At 38.8% G+C, this 25,519-nt stretch overlaps 1 protein-coding gene across 3 annotated transcripts in view; it reads left to right on the forward strand.

Annotated features, from left to right (window-relative positions):
• The first annotated feature begins 2,267 nt into the window (after positions 1-2,267).
• Positions 2,268-25,519, forward strand: part of PDS5B (PDS5 cohesin associated factor B) — a 234,921-nt gene continuing 211,669 nt past the window's right edge. For 2 of the 3 annotated variants that reach the window (XM_069080647.1, XM_069080648.1), the window contains exon 1: positions 2,268-2,423. The gene's annotated coding sequence lies outside the window, so the exon portion shown is untranslated. The remainder of the gene's footprint in view (positions 2,424-25,519) is intronic. The other variant, XM_069080649.1, reaches the window with a different exon arrangement.

A 25,519-nucleotide genomic window follows, 5' to 3' on the forward strand; every position in this document is an offset into this window, starting at 1 on the left:
AAGGTTACACAGCCAGTTATTTTGTGTGGGTGTTAAGTATCTGAGGCCTGAACCAATCCTGGGTCTCTGGACTCCCAGGCTGGTGCTCTTACTCACTGTGCCACCTGGCTGCCCCAAATATTTTTGCTTTTTGGAGGGCAATTGGGGTTAAGTGACTTGCCCAAGGTCACATGGCTAGTTTTTGTGTTAAGTGTCTGAGGTCACATTTGAATTCAGGTCCTCCTGACTCCAGGGCTAGTGCTCTATTCACTGTACCACCTAGCCGCCTCTGATTCTATCTGTTTTGCACAAGATTCTTTTTTTTTTTTTTACTCCCCTCCACTTTGTCTTGCCAGAGATTTATATTTTATTGTATACTGTAAAAACTATGAGAGATTTTGAGATCACTTTAGGGATTGAGAAAACATGATGGTTTTAAGGATTGTGGAGTAGTCAGATGTCTTCATTTGAAATAGCTGTATAGCAAAGTATGTTTAATTCACATTTTGGGACTTTAAGAAGATATATTGCTCAGTGAAGCCAGATGAGATGGTAATTTATAGTTTTAGTTTCAGCACGCTGTCATGATAATGTTTTATGAGAGTGGAATGCTATGTTGTTTTATCCTTTTATGATAAATTAGTTTGCATAACAACACCTCATCAAGTTGGTGTAGCCTACAAAATGTGGTAATATGAACTTGTTATATTGGACACACTGCAATTTGTGTTTTCTTATTCAATTCAATAAGCAATTATTAAATGTCTGCTATGTGTCTGGAATTGTGCTAGGTGCTGATGGTACCTTTATTCTGGGAATAAAACTCTTTTGAAAGTGCACTTATACAGGTGAAAAAATATCATCCGCTCTAGGTTGTTGGCAATGGTGGCTGAGGAGACGGATGCAGGTGAATGTATTGGTACTCAAGTAACTTTTGGCAATGTCAGAGCCCGGCCACATTCTTGGGGTTCTTTGGGAGAAATCACTCCAAGAGAAGTGAGAAAAGTCCTGGAAGGCTGGGAGGACCTGGGAGCAGCAGCCTTTATCTGGAAATCAGGCATGCTTCCCATATAATGATAACAATAATGATGATAGCATTCATATATCATTTTAAGGGATGCAAAGAACTTTACTGTATTATGTCTTTTGATCCTCACAACAACCCTGCAAGGTGAGGCACTACTTTTATCTCCTTTTTACAGTTGAGGAAACTGAGGCTTAGAGGTTAAGCATCTCAAGTAATATTTAAACACAGACTTTTTCTGATTCCAAGTCCAGCACTGACTATACTGCACCATCTAGTGGCCTCTTGAAGCCTGATTTTTTTTTTTGGAGAGCATTCGTTTCCTAGACCCTGTGTCCTGTACTGTTTCTATCTATTGAAACAAAGTTTCTAAAAACAGTGTCATCATAATGCATCCTCTTCATATATATTTTCCACATGTGACATTCGCCATTACCAGAATCGAAAAAGCGGTGGGATTTACTTTAGTAAAAAGGCATAGAGAAACAGGGGCAATAAGCAATAAAGAAAAGCAGAGGAAACAAAAATGATTTGTTACAACCTCGTTAAATGTTTATATAAATAACCATGTAACAAAAGTTCAGAGTCCACTTCAATTAACATTAATTAAGCGCCTATTATGTGTCAGGGACAGCGCTGGGGATTCAACCGATAGTGTACCTGCCTTCAAAGTGCTAACAATCCAACACACAAAAGGTGGAGAGGGGACTAAGAGGACAATCAACTTTCTTGTTTTTTGTAAATGGAAGTGTTCGTGTTTGTTGATGACTAAGTGTAAAATATTCAACAACAAAAAGGGAAAGCAAAAACATACAGTATAGAATTGTTCATTTAAGGCACTTTCTTATGATTGGGTCAAAGTTCCCATCTAAGTGCAAAATGAGTATACTACGTAATAATGCCAAATCTCCCCTTCTATAACAAAATTCATTCTAATTTCTTATCTACAATTCCCAAAAGGCAGAGTTCGGCTAGCTATCTATTTCTTTTCCTAAGAGACGCAAAAGAAACCTAAGCAGCGGGATTGATTGACAGCTGCCAGTGTGAGAGAGTGCGTGCTTCGAGCGCGCGCGCGCACCCCGGTGCGCGAGGGCGCGGTTGGCTGGGGAGGCGGGTTGGTCGGTTGACCGACATCCAGTCTAGCCGACCGGCTGGTTGAAGGGCGGCAGGTCGGTCGGCAGGGGGCGCTGCGCCCCCGCGCCGCGCTCTGCCTGCCCCTGGATGCTCTCCGCGGCGGTTCGATTGGAGCAGCCGCCGGAGAACGCTTGGCGCCATTTTGAAGCGGAGAGGAGGAGGAACGGCCGGGCGAGCTGCGGAAGGGGAGGGGAGGGGGGAGGAGGAGGCGATTGGATGCGGCGGCGGCGGCGGCGGATCCCGGAGAGCAGCGGAGTGAGAGGAGCAGCGAGTCCGGCAGCCGGAGGTAGGAAACAATTCAATTAACGGAAGAAAATGTCTCTTCTTGCTCGCCCCGGCGCTCCATTTTCCCGCGGCCGGTGGTGTGTGGGTAGGGGTGCGCGCGTGTGTGTCTTTGGCGGGGGCTGAAGCGCTGCCCGCCCGCCCGCCCTGCAGCAACCGGGGCCGTCCTGTCTCCGGCTCGGCTCGGCTCGGCTCGGACTCGAGGGCTGAGCAGCCCCTTGGCGGGGAGGTGTCTTGGTCCTCGGGCGGGGGAGGGAGCCGGGGCCAGGACCTCCTGCGACCCCCTCTCACCCCCCCCATGCACACACATACACACACACACGCACACGCACACGCGTGCGCGCGCCGCTGGCTTTATCCGCGGCTTCTAAGAAATTAAACTTGCCGCCTTCCTCCGGGCTGGGCGGCCGCGGGGCCGGGGCTCGGGCCGCCCGGGGAGGCGGGTGACCTTGGCGGAGGGGGCCGAGGGGTAGCTCCGGGGTTCAGCCGCCCCCTTCCCGCTCCTCCCCTCCCCCCGCTCTCCGGTGGCTGCCGCCGCCGCCGCCGGCCTGGGCTCGGGCTGGGGCTCGGGCTCGGGCTGTTTCGCGGACCGCAGGCGGGCGGCGCGGTTCTCCTGTTGAATCCTCTGGCGGTTTTTTTTCCCTTTCCGGGGGTGGGGTGGGGAGGGAAGAGGCAGCGCTGCGAAAGCTGGGGGGCTGCAGCGTCCTTGCCTGGTCCCTCCCCAGGTGCCCCCCGGCTCCCTCTGCTCGTGTTCCCTGGCTTTCGGCTGTCTGCACCCCCGCAGCCGCCCCCTGCGCCCCACGAGTCCGGGGCTTCCCCTTTGCCCACACGTTGTCTCAGCCTTTGCTCTGGGCGAGGAGAAAAGGATACAATCTGTCCGTCTGTTTTATACTGTAACTTGTCAGTCACCTGAGGTAAATCTAGCCGGCTACCGGTGGAGGCTGTGGGTAGGGGAACCCTACAGTCTAATTGAGAAGGGCTAGGACTTGCTCAAAATTACTGCACCCTAGTGACAGTTGTGTTTGATCTGATCCTCAGGGAGCCTTGCATTTTGAACCGGAATGAAAATTGTTGTAGAACTGCAGAATAATCAGAGATTCTTGCACCTCGATGACTGGTTTTTGTCTCCCCTGTGTACACTTAAAAAAGTTTCTAGTTGCGGGGCATGCCTTGTATTTTAATTCTTCGAGACATTCATTAAACTTCTTATTTTAAATATAGTTATTTAAGTGTATGAATTTGAACCATGAGGTGTGAACCTGCATCGCACTGTACTGCATTACTTAATAAGATGCCGTGAGTTCAGTGCAGGTTTGAATCAAGAGAAAGGGATATATCTACACAGCACTTGTGCATAATCTGAACTGTTAAGCAAGGAGTTAACATTAGGAAACATTTTTCGAAGTGAAGACAGCCCTTAGAAAGTGCCTTTGTTTTTATCGGTTCATATTTGTTTTCACCCTTTATCATGAAATATCTAATGGGCTGTTGTGGTCTGCTTTGCCATGGTGTTTAAGAAGTACATGCAGAGGTCTCTGTAATTTTTCTACATTTAAGGATATTTTTACTGTATAAGATCCTATATCCTTTTCAAAAATAAGACTAACACTTAAAAATCTGTTTATAGTTTATTAGGGGGGCAGATTATAAATCTTAAATTTTACTATTTAAATTTTGAATGGCAATCTAAACGACAGGCTTGTTTAAGAAATCTAGAAGTGTAAGAATTGAATGCATTTTCTATCTTCTAAACCAATCTACCAAATAAGAAAGTTAAAATAGCATGCAACATAAATCAAAATTCAGGTTTTCGTGAACACATTTTGGTCTCGACACCCTGCAGTATGCATTTCAAATGGGATTGACATAATTAAAGACAATAAACCTTCCCTCAGGTATGAGTTGTTCAAGGGCAAGTTCAACCCATAAGTTATGCTACTTTTAGTCATTTAGTCCATGTGTTAGTATGTTCAATCCTATTTACCATATCAGCACAGAATTTACTTAAAATTTATTGCTTGTGAAGAATAAGCAGAATAAAGTAACTAAAACTTTAAATTGTAGTGGTTTGGCTTCTTGATTTCAAAATTAAATTTTTTTCTGAGGAACTATGTGTAATGAAAACATCTTAGAAACATAAGTTCATTTAAAAATGAACTAATCAGCTGCTCATTTGAACATTTAAACATATATGTGATTTCAGAAATGCTCTTTGTGTGCAGAAATACCAGATGTTACATTTAAACTGTTTTTTCTTAACTTTTATAGTTTTTGTTGTACTATTCCATTTCTCTTTGTGGATCTGAATTATGTTCTTTTTTTAAAGTCCTCAACCTTTATTTTATTCTTTCTCCATTGTGGTTGTCTTCTTATCTCATCCTCTTAATTGTAGTATTCAGAATCTTCCTCCCCCCCCTTTTTTTTTTACATCTTTCTCGATTTTTTTTTTCTCATTTTCTTGTAAGTAGAGGAAATGTTGGTGTTGATGTTTGCTGTCATGAGAAGAGTCATGTAATAAGCTTGCTTGTTTAAAATATGATTTGTTATTTTGAATTGACTCCTGGAAAAAAAGTAGGTTTTTGTTTTAAGGTTATTCTGTGGAATTGATTTAAAATAATCAATCTTTTCAGACTGGAATTATCCAGCAATTTGTTATTTCTGAGGAGGAAATGATACCTTTCGTTACTCAAGTTTTCCTCTTGAGAACCATAATGTGATGGAATTATGTCTAAAATTGTGAGAAGACAGAAATACTCACTGCTTTCATTTGATGCAAAGGGTCCTTAGAACTTTTTAAGTTGTGATTTTTGGAAAGGGCTGTCATCTGATTTGTGGAAATAGCACTGAGAAGACAATTTTTAAAAAAAAGTTTTTTTGTTAGAAAATAAGCAAATTTCAGTGATTGGTATTAGCTGTATGAATATAGGTATAACTTTATAGTATTATAAATTTTAGTGTTGGAAGGGAACTTAGAGCCTATGTACATTCAACTCCTTTAATTTTGAAGATGAGGAAACTGAGGATTCAGGTTAAAGTACCTGAGTACTACCAGGTATATGGTGATGGAGCCTGCACTGGAATTCAGATCTTGATTCCTGGTCCAATGGATACTTCCATTTAATTCTTAGTTTGTGTGGGGGAGTGAGCCAGAGTCTGAACATAGGGTTCTTTGTATGACAGTAAATTATTTCTTTCTTAGGGCACAAAATCAGCCAAGAAGTAGCATTTCAAAGTAAACTACCAGATGTTCCTTTGCTCAGTCTAGCTTTGACAGCTTCTTTTGAGGTTGTGTCTAGTTACCTGCTCCTGAAGATGTCTTTTTGCTTTTGTTAGCTTTGAAGCAGCTTATTTTTTCATGGTGTAAGTTTCCCTGTAATATGTGATGTTAGGTTTTCCCTGTGAAGCATAAAATTTGGAAAATTTAGTGTCATTTTAAAAATTCAATTTGTATAATTAAAAACAATTTTCAGCCTGCTCCAGAGTCCCAGAGTCAGTATCTGTCATAGGATTGCAGATATTTAGAAAAGTTTTTGTTTTATTTTACATCCTATAGTAGGGCAGTATATGTGTGTGTGTGTGTGTGTGTGTGTGTGTGTGTGTGTGTGTGTGTGTGTGCAGAGAGAGGAAGAATGAGAATTTCAGTATTGCCACTGGGAGTGGATTCATCTTTTAATTTTCAATTAGAGGCTACCATATAGTTTGTAATATATGAAAATATAATAATGTATGATAATAACTGATGTTGGAGGAATGCTAAGGACTAATTCTTTGCCTAAAATATAAGCAACAGTTATACAACAATCTTTTTCCTTATGTTGTCCTGGTGATAGTAGGCTACTACTATATTTTTGTCTCCTGTTACCAATTTAAGATTAAGAATTAGTGTATTTTCACTGCTGTTTTGAGATCAACATTATCTTTAGTTTCATTGTTAGTGATTGATCAGCAGAACTCAGAATCTTATAATCCAAGTGAACTCAGGTAGTCTAGTTCTTTTTCTGGCAGAGTGTCACTGGTTTGCGTATTTTGACAGATCCTTTACTCCTAAAGATTGGAAGCCAGGGAAGGACTGATTCTGGGACTCTGTTGGGTTTTTCTTAGTGGTGGTGGGGTTGGTTATTCTATCATTAAGGAATGAAGATAGGATAGGACAACTTAGAGAGTAGACCAGTGACCCAAATTCTTCCTTAGTGTAGAAAGGAGAGAAGAAAGGAAAATTTGTGATTCTGGAGCCAGGAGGAAATAAAAGTCAGAGACTTGTTTCTAGGAGTGACTTTAGGTTAATTTATCTAAAGACAATTTGCATAATCTGTTCACTGAAAGTTGGTATTTCTAATAAATATTTAAAATTTCAGTGTTTCATATATATATAGGTAGGTGGATAGAGGTCTGGACCAGAAGTCAGGAAGACCTGAATTCAAATGAGGACAGTGACAACTTACTAGCCGTGTCATATTGGACAAATCACTTAGCCTCTATTTGTCTCAGCTTCTTCAACTGTAAAATGGGCATAATAACAGTACTCACTTCCCTGGGTTGTTTTCAAGATCAAACGGGATAATATTTAAAAAGCATTTAGCACTGTGCCTGGCACAGGACAGATACTGTTTAAATGCTTATTCTCATCTCCTTCCCCATGATAGCCAATATTGATTATCTTTACATTTGTTTAGAGATTTTCTCTGCCATTTTACTACTTTTTATCTTGGTTAGAATTTTTTATCCAATTTGCCTTGCGACAGTCATGGCAAAATTACACTTTTATTTTTTTTAAAGCAATTGGGATTAAGTAACTTGTTCAAGGTTACATGGCCAGTTATTTTGTGTGGGTGTTAAGTATCTGAGTCTGGAACTGATCCCGGGTTCTCCCGACTCCAGGGCCGACACTCTTACTCATTGCACCACCTAGCTGCCCCTCTACATTAATTTTAATACATTTTAATTTATTTTGTTTACTATTTCCCAATTATAGGTAAAACTTTTCTTTACCAGTAATTTAAAAAAATTTTGATTTCCAAATTATTTCCGTCCCTTCCCCATCCTTGAGTAGGTAAGCAATTTGATATCTGTAATACATGTGAAGTCATGCAAGACATTTCCATATTAGCCATGTTGCAAAAGAAAACAAACAAAACAAAACAAAATTTTTTAAAAAGTTAAAAATTATAACTTCAAGATGCATTCAAAATTCATCACCTCTCTGGAGCATTTTTCATCGTAGATCCTTTGGAGCTGTCTTGGATCAGTATCTTGATCAGAGTAGCCAAGTCTTTCACAGCTGATCATCCTTATAATTTTGCTCTGACTGCCTGCAGTGTTCTTGTTCTGGTCACTTCGCTTGGCACAAGTCCATAAAAGTCTTCCTAGGTTTTTCTGAAACCATCTTGCTTCTCATTTATTATAGCACAGTAATATTCCATCACAATTTTATACCACAACTTGTTCAGCCATTTTCCAATTGATGGACATCCCCTCACTTTACAATTTTTTGCCACTGCAAAAAGAACTGCTATGTTTTTGTACAAATAAGTCCTTTTCCTTTTTCTTTGATCTCTTTTGGAGATAGCTCTAGTAATGGTATTTTTGGGTTAAAGGATATGCATAGTTTTATAGTCCTTTGGGCATAGTTCCAGATTGTTCCAGAATGGTTGGACTAGTTCATAAATTCACCAACAGTGCATTAGTGTCTTAGTTTTTTAACATCTCCTCCAGCATTTGTCATTTTCCTTTGCTATCACGTTAGCCAGTCTGATAGGTTGGAGGTGTTTTCTCAGAGTTGTTTTAATTTGTATTTCTCTTATCAATAATTTAGAGTAGTCGTATGACTATTGATAGTTCTGTAAATTCTGTAATTATTTTTAAGAAGTATCAAATCAAAGACAAGCAGGCTGATGTAGTGGATAGAATACTGGACTTTGCAGACAGGGAGACTTGGATTCAGATGCTATTTACTACTTCTGACACTAGCTCTGTGACTATGGTCAAGTCACTTTTCCTCTTACCTCCCTAAGACTTAACCTACCAAAGCATAGGCATTTGCTGTATGTTGGTGGAAGATTTTCCCACACCAATGAAATCACAGGTCTTTGTTATATTATTTATATATTTACCAAATAATTGGCATTTCATATGCTATAGGGTGGTTGTAACCCCTTTTAAGCATTTATGCCTCTTTTAGCTTTTTAAAAACTAACTTTGTGGGGCAGCTAGGTAGCACAGGAAGGGTCAGGAGGACCTGAGTTCAAATGCAGCCTCAGACACTTACTAGTTCTGTGAAATTGGGCAAGTCACCTAACCCTTATTTGCCTCTCACCTTTGTGCATTTTATTGATTTGTTAAACAAATTAGTGATACTCAGTGTTCATTTCTATTACCACCCTTTGAACAATAAAAGTCAAGAGAATAAGATGATTATGGTGAAAACATTTTGAATTCTCTTTTAATTTCCATTACATTGAAATCATGATGATGTAGGATTTCAAATATTAACACATAGAACCTAATGTTATTTGCAAAATGTGTTACAAATATTTACATTTGCATCTAAGGCTTCAGACTTTCTGAACAATATTGATACTTTACAAGAAAGGAGAAAGGCAGTATGGTATATAGTGAATGAAAATGCTAGACTTGGACTCAGGAAGACCTGGTTTCAAATCCCACCTCAGATACTTGTTACATATTTGAACCTGGACGAGCCATTTACCCTTTCTAGGGCTCAGTTTCATCATCTGTAAAATAAGGAGGTTGGTCTTGTGCTGTTGTAAGGTCCCTTTTAGTTAAAGTCTGTGACCCTGTTAGCCTATGATAAATGGAGGAAAGCTACTGTCCATTGATCTTTGTTCTCTCTACACTTTATTTAGACTTGAGAGTACTGTCAGATTTCCAGAGGCTTGGATAGAGATTGTGAATAGCTGCTGCTTGGAATTCAGCATGTTATCTTTCAGTGATGATATTTATCTTTAGCTGTCAGTGAAGCATACCACTATTTGTAGCAGTTTTACTTTGGTGTGTAAATAGTGGGGAAGGATGCATTAGGCAACAGTCTGTATGTCCAATCCACGTGTCCTTCACATAGCCCATAAGAGACTATGCTTTTTCTGGTAAGGCATGTCCCAACTATAAATTTGGGACAAAGGTAAGCTACAGAACAGAGTGAGGTGCTTGTAATTTTGTGTGGGGTGTGTGTGTACATGTGCGCTTGTATTCTTTAAATATGGTGGTTGAAGTGAAAGGAACATCCTCTCTGAATTGATAGTAGCTGCTAGGAACATTTAGAAGTTTAAAAAGAAATCAAAATAATATCTTGACTCATTGACCTACCTAAAAAAAGTAACTTAGCTAAAATAATATGTGGAAGAATCATAGAAAAGAGTTGTTGGTAGGGCCATTTGAGGGAAAAACTGTTTAACATCTAGGAAGATGTTTGTAATGATTTTATTTGTTGAGGATTCAACATAGTGTAGAGGAAAGAAACCCAGGTCATGGAGTCAGTATACCTGGATCTTAGTCCCTATGTGACCTTTGACAAGTCTGAACCTCTTTACATTCCTCATCTGTAAAAAGGAGGGGTTGTATAGGCTCTCTTATAGGGTAGTTGTGGGAAAAGTGTTTTGTAAACTGTGAAGCTACTATATAAATAAACGTAAGCTGACATTGCTATATCTTTGCTGCTTTGACCTTCAGTATTAGTGTCAGAAAAAATTTATTGTATGTGTGAAAAGAGTGTAATTTCTAAAGTAGAGTGCAGGTTGTAATGGATACACAAATTCATGTGAACTGTTGGGTTGAATACAGTCTGTTGCTATAAATTTAAAAGCAGAGTATATTTACAGCTATTTGTGAATCCAAGAGAAGGATTTTTGACCCATCTGAGTATATAGGCAGTCTAAAACAAAGCTTCCTAGTAAGTCCAATATGAATTGGCCAAGCAAGGTTCATTATTCCTACTGATCAATTAACAAGGATTAATTAAGTACCTACTTTGTATTAGGTACAGGGGATACAAAAATATAAACTTAATAGCACCTGCCTTCAAGGAACTTATATTCTATAGGAAGACAATATATGTGAATGAAAGTAAATGCAAAAATCTGTACAAAGTAATTTTGAACAAGGGACAACAGCAGTTGGGGAAAGGGGGGAAATCAAGAAAGACCTCATATAGGGAGTGAACTTTGAAGGAAGCTAAAGATTCTAAAAAGTAGAGGTGAGGAAGGAGAATATTCCAGGCATAAACAGACCATGGAAAGGCACAGACTGGAGATACAGAATATTGTGCTTGGAGTGAAAGTTTGTAAGGGGGAGCAATATGTAACTGTCAGTCAATAAGTATTATTAAATGCCTACTATGTGTCAAGCACTGTGCTAGTCACTAGGGATTCAAGCACAAAGAATGAAACCAGTCTGGAAAATGTAGGTTGGAGCTAGATTATTAAGTCATTTCAATGTCAAATAGAGTTTCTTTGCTTCCTGAGGTTATAGGGGGCCCTTAAGAGCTAGGTTGAAAGGTACTCAGAGGATGGATTAGAGAGAGTAGTAACTTAAGGCAGGGCTTTGCAGTAGTCCAGGCAAGAAGTGATAAGAACCTGAACTAGGTTGGTGATCTTATGGATAGAGAAAAGGTGACCTATGTGTGATATTTTGGAGGTATAAACAAATAATGTCACAAAATGTGACACTTAATTGGATATGTGGTAGTGGGATAAAGGACAATGAGGAGCTGCAGATGATTAAAGTTTGTGCATCTGGGTGAGTGGATGGACAGTGGTACCCTTTACAGAAATAAAGAAGTTAGGAAGAGGAATGGATTTTTAGGGGGAGGATAAAGAGTTCAGTTTTGGAAACTGGATTTGACATAACCTCTGAACATTCAGTGGGAAATGTTCAATAAGCATTTGCTTTCCTCTTTTACGGGGGTCTTTGATGATGAGGTAGCCTTTTTCCTTGCAAAGGCAAACCCTTTTATGTCCTCTCCATTCCATCCCTGCTCATCTCCTCCAGCAAATCACTTCTACAGTTATCACTTGCTTGATCTTATTTTCTTATCTCCCCATCTCTTGGTTCTTTCCCTGCCATCCATGAATATTTCTTTGTTTCCCCTCTCCTTAAAAAATCATTACCTAATTTGACAATTCCTGCTATTTATCATCCTGTATTTCTCCTTCTGTTTGTGCCTAAACTACTCAGGAAAGTCATAGATAATCAGTGTCTCCATTTCCTCTCTTACTCTCTTCTAAACTTTCTAGAATCTGATTTTTAACCTCATCATTCAACTGAAACTGCCTTGTTTAACATTACCAATGATCTCTTAATTGCCATATCTACCTACCTCACTCTCACTTCTCTGCAGCATTTGGCACTGTTGATCACTTTTTCTTCTTAGATACTTTTTCCTCTTTAGGTTTTTGTGATACTGCTCTTTTCTTGGTTCTACTTTGTGCAAAATGTTCCTCAGACACCTTTCCTAGTTCTTCATCCATATTGCACCCACTAAATGTGGGTCCTCTAAGGCCCTTTCTCTTATGGCTCTATCTATCTTATTTGGTGATGTTAGTTTGCAACTCTCATGGGTTGAATTATCACCTCTTTGCAGATAGTTCTCAAGTCCTATGTCCAGTCTAACATCTTTAACTCCTTTTTGTTACATCTCAAAATGCATGTCCTGTAGGCATCTCAAACTCAGTTGGCCCAAAACCTTCTCTTGCTCCCATTTTCCCTGTTACTCTCAACCTCTCTATCATCCTCTACTCCTTACTCATCTCCAGATCTAGTTTGCTGTCAAATATTGTCATTTCTGCCTTCACAACATATCTGGTGTAGGTCCCCTTCTCTCCGCTCTTACAGCCACAGCCTCAATTCACCTCCAACTCGGGCTGTTGCAATAGCTTTCTGGTAATAGACTTTTGACTGGTAAGAGAAGAACCAAGAGGGGCAGCTAGGTGGCGCAGTGAATAGGGCACTGGCCCTGGAGCCAGGAGGACCTGAGTTCAAATCTGGCCTCTGACACTTACCACTTACCAGCTGTGTGGCCTTGGGCAAGTCACTTAACCCCAATTGCCCAGCCTTCCTCCCTCGAAAAAGCAAAAAAAAAAAAAAAACGCCTCCAAAAAACCAACCAAGAAGTTACATCCACAAAGGAAATAGGCAGGGAGAAGAAAGGATAGTCAGCAGTGTTGCATGCTGTACAGAGGCCAAAAAAGGATGAGGACTGAGAAAAGGCCATTGGATATACCATTTAGGAGATTGAGATCATTGCTAACTTGGAAGAGTCTTTTCAGGTGAGTGATGAATCAGAATCCAGATTGCAAGCAGTTGAGAAATGATTTGAGAAAGGAAAGGAAGTGGAGATAGTGAACATTGACAAGTTTTTCTAGGAATTTAGCTATTTACAGAGGAGGGGAAATGGAAAGGTTAGGCATTGTTTTTATTTTTAAATTTTTTTAAAGGATGGCAAGACTAAAGGTATGTTTGTAGGTATTAGGGAAAGAACAAGTAAGTTGTAAGATTGGATATTAGATAGAGAGGGAAGGTGATTGATTACCAGGGAAATCTGCCTCAGGAGTAGAAATAGATCGTAATCAGAACAGGAAGAGAGATTGACTTTGAGAAGGGCCTACTAGTTATCACCTTGTAGCGAAGAAGAGAATTGGAGATAAGGTGTTTTGAGATATAATGAAGGGGAGAAGAGGGAGTTTATGGATTGTCTTTAGTTTTTTCAGTTTATTATGAGCTTCCTTTAATGGAGGGTATGGGTGATATGACAAGATTGAGGGAAGGAAGAAAGAGCTGTGACAAGTGGGAGAGTTATTTAGGGAAGAATAAAAAAGTCTTTAATTCCTGTCAGACTTTTAGACTGTATGTTCAGTGTAGAGTTGTAGTGAAAAGAGCATTGCTAAACAAAGCATTTGTGTTTTCAAAGAATTTGAAAATTTGTGTTAAACAAATTTGTGTTAAACAAAGAATTTGTGTTTTCGTTTTTCTACTCCTGTTTTGTTGTGTGATCTTAGAGAAGTCACTTAACTTCAGTTAATTTAGAGATACCATCTATCTGGCTAAGTCCAGGAGTAGTAAACACACTTGGTCTCTAGGTTTGGTTCATCACAACTCTTAACAGTGATGCTTATAAAAACAGGATCAGAGTCCAGAGCATATTTGTAATCCCATTAAGTCTTCAGTTATTCTTATTTCAGCACTTTTACTGGAAAGAATAGCTTCCTTTTTTAGTTGTTGTTTTAAATAAGCTTTTATTGATGTCTTTTTCTTTCTGTTACCATAATTTCTCCCAGTATTGTTTCCCATCAAAGACAGCCATCCCATATCAACATGACTTATCAGTGCATCGAAAGTCTGAAAATATGTCAGTATGAAATACTTGTGGACCTCTCACCTCAAGAGGAGTAGGAGTGTCTTCTTTCATCTCTTCTTTTGAGACTTGCTTGTTCTTTTATTTTTGCAATATTCACTTTTCTTTCTATTTGCGTTTTTATAGTCATTATGTATTTTTTTTTTGCTTGACTTCAGGTCTTATAGATCTTTACATGCATTTCACTATTCGTCCAGCACGATAATATTTCATTATTTGTAGGTTCCCTAATTGACAAAGCATCTACTTTGTTTCCGATTTTAAAAAAAGTGCTGCTCTAAATATTTTGTCATATATGGCAACTTTGTTTTTATCAGTGGTTTCCTTGGGGGTATTAAGCACAGCAATGGAATCTCAGAGTCAAAGAGTATGGACATTGTAGTTGCTTTATTTACATAATTCCAGACTGCTTTCCAAAAAGGCTGTATCGATTCAGTTCCACCAACAATGCACTAATGTACTTCTCTTCCCACAACTCCTCCAACGTTGACTATTCCCATCTTTTGTCATCTTTGCCAACTTGCAGGGTATGAGATTAAACCTCAGGGTTGTTTTGATTGACATTGCTCTTATTATTAATTATTTGGAGCATCCTTTCATATTGTTGTTAATTGTATTTCTTTTGAGAACTCTTACCATATATATATGTGTAAATATATTTTTATGTACTTATACACAAGTATACACTTATGCGTGTCTATATGTAAATATATATTACTTGCCCCTACCTATATACATATATGTATATATACACAGATGTGTATGCATTTGTTGTTTATGTATTTTTGATATCAAACCCTTATCAGAGAAATTCTCAGCAAAGATCTTTTCCCTCCATTTGACTGTTTTCCCTTCTTATCTTACTTGCATTTGTGTAGATGCTTTAAAAATTTTTTTTATATATCTATTTATTTATTTTACACATTTGTTTTTAAAACTTTGAGTTCCAAATTTTTTCCCTTCTTCCCTTCTCACCCACCCCCACTGAGAAGATAAGCAATTCAGTATAGGTTGTACATGTGGAGTTGTGCAAAACATTTCCATAGTAGGTATATTGTGAAAGACTATGTTTCCCTCCATCCTATCCCGCCCCTCACTTATTCTGTTTTCTCCTTTGACCCTGTCCCTTTTCAAAAGTGTTTGCTTCTAACTACCCCCCTCCCCCCATCTGCCCTCCTTTCTGTCATCCCCTTCTTATCCCCTTCCCCTCTATTTTCCTGTGGGGTAAGATAGCCAATTGAGTGTGTGTGTGTTATTCCCTCCTTAAGCCAAATTTAATAAGAGTTAAGGTTGTCCCATTCCATTTTACCTTCCTGCTCTTCCTCTCCATTGTAGCAGTTTTCTCTTGCCTCTTTTATATGAGATAATTTACACTAATCTATCTCTCCCTTTCTCCTCCCAATATATTCCTCTGTCACCTCTTAATTTTATTTTTTAGATATCATCCCTTCATATTCAATTCGTCCTGTGCCCTCTGTCTATATATACATGTACATACATATATGCACACTGTCACATATATATTTATACACACCTACACCCTCCTACATACATACATATATTTGTATGTATACATATATATATACACACATACATATATTTGTATGTATACATATATATATATATACACACATACATATTCCCTTCAACTGTCTTCATACTGAGAAAAGTCTTATGAGTTACAGTTATTGTTTTTCCATGCAGGCATGTAAATAGTTCAGCTTTAATAAGTTTCTTATGATATCTTTTCCCTGTTTATCTTCTCATGCTTCTCTTGCTTCTTGTATTTGAAAGTCAGATTTTCTGTTCAGCTCTGGTTTTTTTCATCAAGAATGCTTGAAAATCCTCTATTTCATTGAATAACCATATTTCCCCTGTAGTATTATACTCAATTTTGCTGTGTAGGTGATTCTTGGTTTTAGTCCTAGCTCCTTTGACCTCTGGAATATCATATTCCAAGCCCTCTGATCCCTTAATGTAGAAGCTGCTAGGTCTTGTGTTATCCTGATCATGTTTCCACAATACTCAGATTGTTTCTTCCTGACTGCTTGCAGTATTTTCTCCTTTTTTCTTCAGGGAACTCTGGAATTTGGCTATGATATTCCTAGGAGTTTTCGTTTTGGGATCTTTCTCAAGGGGGTGATCAATGAATTCTTTCAATTTCTATTTTGCCCTCTGGTTCTAGAATATCAGGGCAATTTGCTTGATAATTTCTTGCAAGATGGTGTCTAGGCTCTTTTTTTGATCATGGCTTTCAGGTAGAGCAATAATTTTGAAGTTATCTCTCCTGGATCTATTTTCCAGGTCTGGTTTTTCCAATGAGATATTTCACATTGCCTTCCATTTTTTTCATTTGTTTGGATCTGTTTTATAGTATCTTGATTTCTCATAATGTCATTAGCTTCCATTTGTTCCAATGTAATTTTGTATTCTCTTCAGTGAGTTTTTGAAATTCCTTTTCCATATGTCCAATTTGACTTTTTAAGGCATTCTTTTCCTCATTGGCATTTTGGGCCTCTTTTGCCATTTGAGTTAGTCTGTTTTTTAAGGTGTTATTTTCTTCAGTCAGGCTGTTGACTTGCTTTTCTTGATTTTCTTGCATCATTCTCATTTTTCTTCCCAATTTTTCCTCCACTTCTCTTACTTGATTTTCAGAATCCTTCTTGAGCTCCTCCATGGCCTGTAACCAGTTCATATTTTTCTTGGGAGCTTTTGATGCTGGAGTTCTGACTTCGTTGTCTTCCTCCTGTTCTATGCTTTGATCCTTTGTCCCCAAAAAAGGAATCTGTGGTAGGATTGCGTTTCCTATGTTTGCTCATGTTGCCAGTCAGTTACTTGACTTTTGAACTCTTTGCCATGGTAGAACTCTGCTTTCAGAATGGAGAGAGCTTTGTCCTAAATTGCTGGGGTTTTTGCAGCTGCTGGAGCAATTAGGAGGGTGCCCTCTGTGCAGTCCCCACAGGTTCTGACACCTTGCCACACTCCCCAGGACTTCCACCCAAGACTTCAATCCAGATCCCCGCTGGTTAAAGCAAGAGTGATTACCCTCTGAATAGCCGCTTGGTCCCCCTACAATCTGCAGGCCAGGAGCCCTGAGGCAGCCACAGGGCGCAGCCACTGTGCCTCCCTGCTTCTCACCCCAGGGGCAGGGGTTGGACCTCACTCTTTGATCCACCCCTGTTCCAACAGAATTCCAAACTGACCTTTTACTTTGTCTTTGGTGTTTATGGGTTGAGAAGGCTGTAAGCTGCACAGCTGCTGGTGCTTCACTCTCCTGAAGTCTGCTCCAGCTGCTGCTGGTCAGGACTGCCCTGGGGCCAAAACCTCATAGCTCCCAGTGTGCTGTGATAGCCCCTTCCTCCTGGCCTGACGGGCTGCCTTCAGCAGGAGATTTGTTTCTCTCTGTCATTTTGTGGGTTCTGTAGCTCTAAAATCTGTTTAAAGTCATTTTTTACATGTATTGGAGGAGGTGGAAGCTGGAGCTGTGGGGAAGTCCTGTTTTTACTCCGTCATCTTGGCTCTGCCCCCCCAAAGCAAAGTTTATTAAAAGTTAGCCATAATGGGTAGACTGGAGCCTCAGTATCTGTGATGCTTGCATTAGACAAGCGGGCCAGAATCATCTGACACAGATTGAGTCTCAGCTAGATCATTCTCCAGCCTATGTAGATGCTTTTTAATTTCAAGTAATCATAGATATTTGTTTTATCTTTTGTAATTGCCTCTATCTCTTGTTTGGTTAAGAACACATCACCTAACCATAGCTGTGAGAGGTGTATGTTCAGTTTCTCTTATTTGTTTTATAATGCGATCTTTATTATTAAGGTCATATAAACATGTATTGTGAACTGTGTTGTAAGGTGAGCTTCATTATCTTAAAAAATCCTGGGTTCTAAGCATAGTTTATTAAAGAACATTGTAATACTTAAAAAATTTTATTTTGAATTTCATAAAATAACCATATAAACTAGGCATTTACATTGTAGAACAAAGAGTATTGTATATGAAACTGCAGATCTTTTAGGTTGTTGGACAGTAACTCAAGTTCACTAAAGAGAATGAGGAAGTTCGAACCTATATCACATCTCTCTGGAGACGGGGAAACTTTTTGTATAATGTTAAAAGTTAAAAAAATATTATAAAGACATATTTGTAGACCATAAGAAGTCTGTTGGACTATAGGTAAAACCTCACACATAAATGATGCAAAAATGCTTTGTAGAAACTAAAACCATTTCATTTGTGAACATTATAAATTTGATATATACTTCTCATTGGAAATAGGAACTTCAGAGGCGTCCTGGAGTCAGGAGGACCTGAGATCAAATCCAACCACAGACACTAAGTATGTGAACCTGGGGAAGTCACTTAACCCTGATTTCCCTCCCCCTCACCAGAGGAAGGAAGGAAGGAAGGGAGGAAGGAAGAAAGGAAGGAAGGAGAGAGAACTTTAGGTAATCGTGTCATTAGGCTAATTGATAGGACAATTCACTTTAGGCCAGTTGGTTTTAGATGCTCAGTCTTGTGCATGTTGGCCTGATTTTTTTTCCAGTAGTGGTGATAAAATTTAAATCTTTTTGCCACTCTAAACTGAATTTCACAAATTTAAATATTTGAGTTAATAAACATCCTAGGAAGGTTGTGGGGAGTTATCCATACCTTAGTAGGAATTATTTTAATCAGTTTGTTTTTCTAATGCTTAACTGGGGGTATGAATGATGAATAATAAAGCTTTTATTAGGTACTTACTATGTTCCAGACACTGTGCTATCAGAGTATTGATGGTAAATTGGAGTAGGATTGAGCATTTTGGAAGTCTTGGGTGCATGCTACAAAGGAAAATCAGAAGGGCTAAGAAGATGTCCTAGATTAGTTCATTGTTATAGTATGAGGTTTTAGGAACACATGTGGTCCCAGAAGTCTTAGTGTAGTTTTAAGCTTTAAAAATTTAAAACTGTAGGAAGGCTTTTTAGGACACCCTGTATAAAAGGTACCACAGAGAAATGCTGGTGGTAGAAAGAAGGTTAGTAGTGGGAGAGGTGGAAATGGGAGAATGAATTTTGCTTACTCCTTACCTCCCCTCTCTGAAAGTTACTTTCTCAGCAGGCAGTAGAAGTACAGTGGAAAGTGCTGCTCAGAATTCATAGAGTACATGTGTTTGAGTCCTGGCTTTTGTCCTTATTGTGTGACTTCTGGCCCTTAGTTTCCTCATCAGTAAAATCCAGCCTGAGAACTATGATTCTTAGCATAAATTCAATTTCTCCCTTTTGTTAGGTTACTCTCATTGCTCTCTTGGGAGGGACTGGGAGGGGGGGGAATAAAGAGGTAAGTTTTCCTAGTCTTGGAAGAGAAATTTCTCCAGTCTACAATCAGGAAGATAGTTCTTTACTTTTCCTTAATTCTTTGTTTGATATTACTTGAGAAACTTCTGTCTTGTTTGACTTACCTGCTTGTGGACAATATCATTGAAGCAATGGATCTGTCACACTACTTAGCCCAATGGCTCCTGAGTGCTACCATGAAAATATTCATTGGGAGATTGATATTGCTTTTGAAGATGCTGTAAATTATATCTTTTTTTTTTTTTTACTAAATATTACAAAATATTTGTCAGAAATATTTTATGCAGTGTTGCCTTATCATTAATGATAGTAGAAAACATCCTAAACCACTTTTTGTCCTTTGAGTATACCTTGAAAGCCCTTGGGCTAGGTGAATTTTAAAAACTGCTTTGTGTTTGTGATTAGTTAACTGGGAAGTTAGCTTTTCTTTAAAAAATATCATAAACTTAACCACTAACAAAGTCAGTGTAGAAAACAAGGAAGTAAAATCTTAAGTATAAGTCAGCAGTGTGATACAGCTGATCCTTAGACTGAATTCATTATTTATGAAATGGGGCAGTGAAGAAATTCAATGAAGACTTCTGATAGGACGTAAGAGGCCAGGTGTATACCATAAATATTTTCCCTTATTACAATGAACGTTACCTACCTCAGGGGGTTGTTTATGAAGATCAAATGAGATATAATATATGAGTGAACAATAAAGCATTTGTTAGGTGATTACTATGTATCCTTTGGTAATCGTTTGGGTATAAACACAAGAAAGCAGTATGTTAGTGCCCTCAAGGAGATGACAGTTTAATCAGGGAAGACAGCACATGAAGGGGAACAAGAAAAGAGTAGGAGACTAGCACTAGCTGCATGTTTTAGACCTGGATTATAAGTGATGTTGAGGCCTTGTCTCTAGCGAGAGTAGTCAGAAAGTCCAGTGTTGGCAGGGGAAGAGAAAGGAAGAGGAAGGTGACTAGAGTTCAGACAGCATGGTTTAGAAATGACCAAGAAGAGTGTGCATGTGTGTGTGTATACACATACACATATACATACACACATATATATCTGTATGTAGAAAAGAGGCATAGAAGGATGCTGCTGTGTAGCTCTGTCCTCTGCCTCTAACCCAGCATTCCAGCTCTTGTCCTTGGCCCAGGCATTCTTGAAAGGTGATAATTCACCATTTCTGGGCATCTTTGCCATGCCACCATCCCCACCCCCGCTCCTACTTTTTGCTCTGGAAGACAGTACAAATCAACCACCTTTCAGAGAAGACAATATACTCACTTCTTAATGCCTTATGATCCTGTGTCAGAACCTCCTCTTCATTCCACTTTAATCTCTCCAGAGTTACCAGTAATCTCTTGTCAGATCCAGTGACTTTTCTTTTTTTTTTGCTTTTTGGAGGGGAGGGGGGAAAGGTAGGGCAATTGGGCTTGTGACTTGCCCAGGGTCACATGGCTAGTTTTTGTGTTAAGTGTCTGAGGTCGGATTTGAACTCAGGTCCTCCTGACTCCAGGGCTGGTGCTCTAGTCACTGCACAACCTACCTGCTCCCCAGTGACCTTTTCTTAATCCTGGTTCATATTGACTTCTTTTTTTAGCATTTGACAGTGTTGATTATTCTCTTCTACTTGATACTCTCTTCTCTAGGTTTTTGGAATAACACTCTCTGGGTTCTCCTCCTGCTTGTCAGATTGTTCCTTCTCCGCTGGATTCTGATCCAGATCATGCCTTCTAACCATAGGTGTCCCATAGGGCTTTGTTCCTAGATCCTCTTTGTGTAATAACTTGCTAATTTCATCAGATCCCATGGATTTAATAATCATCTCCATGCCGATAATTCTCAAATCTACCTATCCTGTCCTAATCTCCCTGCCAGCTTCTAGTCTGGCATTGCCAACTGCTTTTCAGGCATCTTAAACTGGATGTCAATAGATATCTTAACTGCAACAAATCCAAAATGGAACTCATTATCTTTCCTTCTAAACTGTCTCCCCTTGCAAACTTCCTTATTATTCCTGAGGGTACCACCATCCTCCCAGCCCCCCAGGTTTGCAACCTAGGTGTTATCTTTTATCTCCTTACTATCTCTCACTGCCCTTTCCCTCCCCTCAGCCCCATATCTCATCTCTTCCCACCAAGGCATGTTGATTTCACCTTTGTAACATTTCTTCACCACATACTTTCTCACCTTTGATGCTGTCATTATCCATGTATAGACTTACATTACCTTCTGCCTGGACCATTGCAGTAGTCTGTTGGTGAAGTGTGTCTGCCACAAGTCTCTTGCAACTCCACTCTATCTTCTGTTCCTCCACCAAAGTGATTTTCCTTAATATGGCTACTACCCCCCCCCCCCTCACCCCCATTGACTGCCTATTTCCTCTAGGATCAAATACAAAAAAACCTGTGTTTGGAGTTCAAACCTTGGAGTTCAAAACCCTTCATAATCTAGCATCCTTCTCCCCCCGCCCCCCATCCCCCTTCCAAGTCTTCTTAAACCCTACTCTCAACTCTCATGAATAATATTCTGATGTATTATTAGAACCAGTGATACTAGCCTTCTTGCTCTTCCATGAACATAACACTCTTTCACTCTTATTTCTTCTGCCTGTCCCCCATGCCTGGAATGCTCTCCACCTTCATCTCCATCTCCTGACTTCTTTTCAAGTTCTTACTTGAAATTTTCATTGGAAATTTCATCTTTCACAAGAAGCCTTTTCCAACACTTCTAATTTTAGTGTCTTCCCTCTTTTATTCCCTGTTTATCTTGTATTTAGTTTATTTGTACATATTTGTTCATTTGTTGTTTCCCCTATTAGTTTGTGAGATTCTTGAAGGCAGGGATTGTCTTTTGTCTCTTTTTGTGTCCTAACTTAAGCGCAGTGTTTGGCATATAACTGTATGCTTGATAGGTGTTTGAATGACTGACAATAAATTGCTTTATGACTCTACTTGTCATTCCTGTGACTTTTCAGAACACCTTTTCTGGACATACCAATCCCCTATATATGTTGTCTTCCACTACTAGACTGTAAGGTCCTTGAGGTCATGGACTTATCTTTGTATTAGCATTCCCAGCCATTAGCACAGTGTTTGGCATATATAAGCATAAATACTTTTTCATTCATGCATCCATCCATCTACCTATTGTGTCTAGGACTAAGGAGGTGATATTTCCAAATATGCTTTTTAGATTATATCTAGAGTATCTTGTTCAGTTCTGGATGCCACATTTTTGGAAGCAGATTGATAAGCCTTATTACTGGGTGTGATGGCTTGCTTTACTGAATCAGAGGCTGATGGATTGTTCATTTGAACTCTGGAATTGATGCAGTAGGGTTAAACTAATTGGACACTTTAAGTCTGGTAACAATGCAAGAATAATAATAATAATAATAATAATGATAGCTCACATTGATAGAATGCCTACTATGTCTCATACATTGTGCTAGCACTTTACAGTTCTGGGGAGCCTCTGGTAATGGAGGGCTACCAGGTTGCTAAGGAGGGTGGAAAATGGAGCAGGTCAAAACTTTCTGTGCTGATTGGTGGTGGGATTGGCCCCCTGAGTGGCTACTGCACTTCCAGCCTACCTGAGATAGAAACCTCACTCTCAAAAGCAAAAGAGATTATGCCATATTTAGATAAATTAGAGCAACCAGGATCATTCAAATCTTAAGGAGAGATTTATATGATAGTTGTTTGAGTATTTGGAGGGCTGTCATGTGGGTTAAAGTTAATTCTGCTTGTCAGCCAAAGGGCAGAAATAGGTGTAATAGGTGGAAAGTTCAAGAGTATCAGACTTAGGCTTGCTATACAAGACTGTAAAACTAACTAATAAGAATTGTCCAAAAGTAGAAGGTGCTGCCTTGAGAAGTAGTACATTTCTTCTCATTGGAGGTCCTAAAGCTTAGGTTTTACAAAATTACACAGGTAGGGTAATGTTAAGAGGTAAAATTGTTGCTAATTATTCACACCTAGACCCTCATGTGTCTGAAGAGCTAATTGAATTTCTTCATTGACCTTTGTTTCATAAATACTGATTTATAACAATTATTTCTAAAATAAAATGTGCTATCATTATAAAGATAATAGCTCACATTTATATAGAACTTATTATGTGCCAAGCACTGTGCTAAGTGCTTTACAAATGTTATTTACTTGATCCTCACAGTAACCATGGGAGGTAGATACTATTATTATCATCCCCATTTTACAGATGAGCAAACTGAGTCAAACAGGTTAAATGATTTCTCCAAGGTCATACAGCTAGTAAGTGTCCAAGGCTGGATTTGAGCTCAGGTTTTCTTGACTCCAAGCCTGGGACTCTATCTACTATGTCACCTGTTATATGCCCCTGTTATATGTTATTTATTATGTTACATATTTATATAACGTGCAGTATGTATTTTATAAAAGTTAATATTCTACAGTTCTAGTGAAGTTAACATTTCCTACTTTATACAGAATTATAAAATGATTAATTTCTTAGACTTCTAAGTTTTTTGGACTTGTTTAAGAAGAGCTACACTATTTTTGATTGTTTCTTAACAGTCTGCAATTAAAAAAAATGCACAACTATAGGTCGTTTATCTCTTTCAAAAGTATGTTTCCTCTGTAGGTAGGAAGAAGAAAAAGGAAAATAAGATGAGTTACTCTTGGACCTGGATTCAAGTGCTACCTCAGGCGATGTTTGGCTACAAATCAGTCATTTTACTTCTCAGAATCTCAGTTTCCTCATCTATGAAATGAAGATAATACTTTCCGTATATTCCACAGGGTTGCTGTGAGGAACCAGGTGTAAGTTGTTAGAGAGGCAGTTTGTATAGTGGGTAGAGACTAGGTTTGAATTGTTACTAGTACTGTGTCAACTTGGACAAGTCATCTAACCTTTTAAAGCTACGTTTTCTTTTCCTCATCCACAAAACAGACATAATGCTTTTAGTACTTATCTCCTAGGGTAATTGTGGTACTCAAATAAAATGTTATGTGTTAAGCACTTTGTAAAACTTAAAGTGCTGTGTTAAGTGTTGGCTATTACTATTATTATTGATAGGGTTTTGAGATTAGAGGACTGCATGTGAATTTATGTAGCCAGATTTTCAGGAAGCCATTTGATGCTCTGTCACATGACAATCTATCCCAGACTATCATAGTCAAAACAGAAAGATAATTAGGTGGATTCAGAACTGATGAAATGAAAAAGTGTATTTGGGATATTTACTTGGATAAAGAATTGTTTTGGGGTACCTGAAGGGTACCTGAGATTTTATGCTTTTGTTCAGTCATGTCTGACTCTTTGTGATCCCATTTGGGATTATTTTGGCAGAGATACTGGAGTGGTTTGCGATTTCCTTCTCTAAGCTCAGTTTATAGATGGGGAAACTAAGGCAGACAGGGTAAATGATTTGCCGTGGGTCACACAGCTACTATCTGAGGCTGGATTTGAACTCAACACTTCCTGAGGTCTGTCACTCTGTCCACTGTGCCATTTAGCTGCCCCAGGCCTTATGCTACTAAACATTTTTATTTTACTATTTTTTTTTTACTTAGCTCTCATTTCCAAATAAATATCCTCTACTTTTCCCTTACTCAGTGAATATCCCTTTTACCAGAGAATAAGAAAGAGAAAAAAAGCAGTTCAGCAAAATTAACCAACACATCAGTTGAATTTGACAATCTATGAAATTCCATACCTTTGATTTTCCAAATTTCTAAGAAGAGAAGGAGATATATTATCTCATTTCTCCCTTGAAGCCAATCTTGGTCATTATAATTTCATAGCATTCATGGTTTTTTTATTCTCCTAATTTATATTATAATAGTTATTCAACATTTTAATTAACTTCTTGGTTCAAGACATTAGTGGAGTGCTCATCAGATTTGCATATATAAACTAAAGTTGGCAGCGATACCTAATACTTGGTATGACAGGGTCACCATCCAAAAAGATGTTGTTAGGCCAGAGAAATGGATCCAGTATAATCTGAAATTTTATAGTGATGTATGTGAAGACTTATAGTTGGGTTAAGAAAAATCACCTGCACAGGCATAAAATGGTAAAGTGACTAGAAAATAGTCCCTGTGAAAAAAAGATATGAATATTTTAGTAGCCTGAAAGTTCAGTGAGAGAAGTGTGATATGGAAGCTTAGAAAACTAATATGATCTTAGGCTGCATTCTTAGAAGCATCATTTCAGGATTGATGGAGGTGATAATGCCTTGTACCATCTTCTATTTTGGTCACATCTGGAGTATTGTGGTCAGTTCTGGGCATCATGTTTTAGGAAGGCTGTTGGTAATAAGCCTGTATTAAAAGGGATGGATCCTAATTTTTCCATAGAACTACAGAATATGTAAATGGAAGAAATTTAGAGATGATCAGGAATCTGAGATAATCA

The sequence above is a fragment of the Petaurus breviceps genome, unplaced genomic scaffold (genome assembly GCF_028583685.1).
Source record: "Petaurus breviceps papuanus isolate PSGF00001 unplaced genomic scaffold, PetGlider_PUasm1.0 91133, whole genome shotgun sequence".
NCBI classification, from domain to species: Eukaryota; Metazoa; Chordata; class Mammalia; order Diprotodontia; family Petauridae; genus Petaurus; species Petaurus breviceps.